Consider the following 3736-nt stretch of genomic DNA (forward strand, 5'->3'; position numbering starts at 1 on the left):
TGCCTCTCCTCCATCCTGATGCTCAAGTTAAGCACCTTAGAGGCAGAGAACAGACCTTACCAGACAACCGAACCCACCAGCTTCTTGACCGTGAATTTATTACCTCCAGAACTATGAGAAAATAGATTTCTGTTCTTTGAAAATTACATAGTTTTTCTCAATAAGGACCAAGAAACACAACAAATCAGAGAAAGGCTGGATAAGTGGGACTGCATTAAACTGCAGAGCTTTTGTATGGCAAAGGACATAGCTAGTAAACTAATTAGGAAGCCTACAGAATGGGAGAAGGTCTTCACCAACCAAACAACGGACAAAGGCCTCATATCTAAAATATATCAACAGCTCAAAAAATTGAATCACGACTGTGGAACTGAAGGCCCTGGACTTCCTGCTCCAGGTTGGGCTGGCTGTGTGTTCCTTAGGGAGAGGAGCAGTCCGGAGTGAAGCTGCTGGTCCCAGCTGCCTGATGGCCATGCTTCCAGAATCTTCTGTTCATTGTCAGCAGCAGGAAAGAATAAAAGAATCTCTGGAGATGGTGTCATTTTGTGATGAGCCTGTGGACTTCAGCTGTGAGGAGTGGCAGGACCTGAACATTGCTCAGAGGACCCTGTATAGAGATGTAATGCTGGAGAACTAGAGCAACCTGCTGTCACTGGGGCATTGTTTTCCCAAAACTAAATTGATTGTAAAGCTGGAGCAAGGTGCAGAACCATGGATAGTAGTCTCAGAAAAGAATTTTACAGCAAGAAAAGTCGAGGCTGGTGGGCCCTGTCGCGGCAGCAGGAGAAGCAGCTTCTGCAGGCAGTGGCTCTGGTACTGGTGGCCCTGGTTTTCCTGCTCTATGTGGGGCTGTGAGCTCTCCACCACGAGCCACAGCCCGACTGGGGCCACGCTGGTCCCCATGGCTGGACAGTGATATTAGAAGAGTGTCAGAGTGGAGACTCTACCTGGTGGCCTCTGTTCCTCACAGGAAGAACAGAATCGCCTGCTAAGTCACCTTGAACACATGTTCTGGTCTCACAGTGTTTCAGGAGGCAAACCATGATTTTTTTAAGAAGAAACTCAACTTAGCTCCCACAGCTAGGAAAGCAAAGTCCCCTGGCATCCGCAGACTCCTGGACCTAGGGGCACAGTCCCAAGCCAAGTGCCCAGGATGTCTTCGGTGGACCTTGGGAGCTGTGAATTGAAGAGATCTCAGGTTGCAGAACCAATGTCAGCACCACTGTGAGCTCTGCCAAAGTGGCTGTGAATGGTGTCCACCTGCATTATCAGCTGACAGGAGAGGGTGCTCATGCGGTCCTGCTGCTTCCTGGGATGCTCGGAAGTGGAGGGACTGATTTTTGCACCCCAGCTTAGCAGCCTGAATAAGAAGCTCTTCACAGTAATTGCCCGGGTCCTCGAGGATATGGACATTCTAGACCTCCAGATCGAGACCTCCCAGGGGACTTTTTTGAAAGAGACGCGAAAGATGCTGTTGATTTGATGAAGGCACTGTGATTTGAGCAGGTTTCCCTGCTGGGCTGGAGTGATGGTGGCATAACTGCACTCATTGCTGCTGCAAAGTACCCATCTTACATCAGCAAGATGGTGAATTGGAGAGCGAATGCCTACATCACTGATGAAGGTGATAGGATTGATCAAGGTATCCAAGATGTTTCTAAATGGAGTGAGAAAGCAAGGAAGCACCTAGAAGTCCTGTATGGGTATGACTACCTAGCCAGAACCTGCAAAAAATGGGTGGAAGGCATAACACAGTTTAAACATCTGCCAGATGGTAGGTGGCCTGTGATGGTTCTTTTGCCAATTAGATGGATGTATGCTTTCCTCCCTGCTGTCCCAAGATTCCTGAACGACTAATGAACCCACCATTTTCTATCCACAGAGAAGACTACTTGTATGCAATAGGAGCTCTTGTGTAGCAAGCTTGCCTTAGACTCAAGGGAGAGCTGCATGTGTGAAAGTTAACTTTTATAGCTTGTCCCTTGTCTGCAATCCTTCTGTAGCCCTTGGTGCCTCCCTTGCCTGTACACCCTTTCCATCGTGGATCCTCTTCACTGAGACTTCTTACCCTGAAGTCTGTGGCTCTATAGTCATAATTTTTTTTCTCCTATTTTTTCAACTGTCACTACTTTTTATTATTTTTTTATTGTCATTATAGAGGTGATGTACAGAGGGGTTACATTTACATAAGTCACATAATGAGTACATTTCTTTTTGGAAAGTGTCACTAGTTCCCTCATGCTTTCCCAGTTTTTCCCTCCACCCCTACTACAAGTTGTATAGTTCCTTTTCCACATACTGTCTAAAAATTATCACTGCTACATTTGTTCACTCTTTGTCCCTCTATTTCTGTGCCCTCTTACCCACCCAAATGAACAAACAAGACAGCAATAAAACAAAAATAACAATTAAAAAACCCTCTTATTTCCATTTTCTGGAGCTTATTGTGATAAATGTTATTTTATATGATCAGATGCACATAGGCATCGTGCTTTAGTATTCTTCTCCTAAGAATATTCTCCCTTGGTCTCATTTAGTTTTAAGTGCCTAGAGTCCTGTATCATTTATCATGTTCTAATGTGTTTTACACCTAGCTTCTGCATATGAGGAAAACATGCTTGACTTATCTCACTTAACATGATTTGTTCTAGGTCCATCTATTTCCCTGCAAATGACATAATATTCTTTCTAATGGGTATGTAAAATTTCATTCTGTATAGGTACCTCAGTTTGGGTCTGTTGATCTATTGTAGGGCATATGAGCTGTTTTCATAACATGGCTATTGTGAGTAGTACAGCAATGACCATGGATATGCAAGTGTCGTTATGGTGTCCTGGCATGAGATGTTCTGTGTAGATGCCCAGAAGTGGTATGGCTGGGTCATAGGGAAGATCTTTGTTTCATCTTTTGTGTGTGTATGTATTTTTTTATTAAAGAATTTATTAACGTTGATTTTTACATCATATTTTAAATGATAAGTTTAACCAACAAGTGTTCAAGGAAGGAATCTCTATTTACAATCACTGGGACTTAGTATTTAGAACTTAATCAAAATTAGGCTAAGGGTTTGTATGTCATAGAAACATATTAATTTATGAAATAAAACATTATGTCAAAAAAAATTGAATCACTCCAAAACTAATCTCCAAAGTAAGAAACATCCCATTAAAAGATGGGCCAAAGACTTAAAGAGAGTCTTCTCTGAAGAAGAAACAAAAATGGCCTATAGACACATGAAGAAATGCTCAACATCTCTGGTCATAAAAGAAATGCAAATCAAGACAACTAAGATTCCACCTCACTCCAGTTAGAATGGCCAGGATCAGGAAAACGAATAACAACAGATGCTGGAGGGGATGTGGCCAGGAGGGATCACTACTACACTGTTGGTGGGAGTGCAAACTCATTCAACCACTATGGAAAGCAGTATGGCAGTTCCTCAAAAGACTAAACATACAGCTCCCCTATGACCCAGCAATTCCACTACTTGGCTTTTACTCAATCGTCCAGAAACAAGGACATACTAAATCCACTAGCACAATGATGTTCATTGCAGCAATATTTACCATAGCAAAGATATGGAACCAACCCAGATGTCCCTCAGTTGATGAGTGGATCAACAAGGTGTGGTATTTATACACAATGGAATTCTATGCTGCTGTCAGAAAGAATGACATTGCCCCATTTGTAAGGAAATGGAAAGACTTAGAAAAAAAATCAAATTAAGTGAAGTAA

General features: G+C 42.8%; 1 pseudogene; it reads left to right on the top strand.

Moving 5' to 3' along the window:
• Window positions 1–711: 711 nt before the first annotated feature.
• Window positions 712–1905, top strand: LOC150053825 (serine hydrolase BPHL pseudogene; annotated as a pseudogene).
• Window positions 1906–3736: the final 1831 nt, after the last annotated feature.

The sequence above is a fragment of the Megascapheus bottae genome, chromosome 15 (genome assembly GCF_031878675.1).
Source record: "Megascapheus bottae isolate mThoBot1 chromosome 15, mThoBot2.hap1, whole genome shotgun sequence".
Lineage (NCBI taxonomy): Eukaryota > Metazoa > Chordata > Mammalia > Rodentia > Geomyidae > Megascapheus > Megascapheus bottae.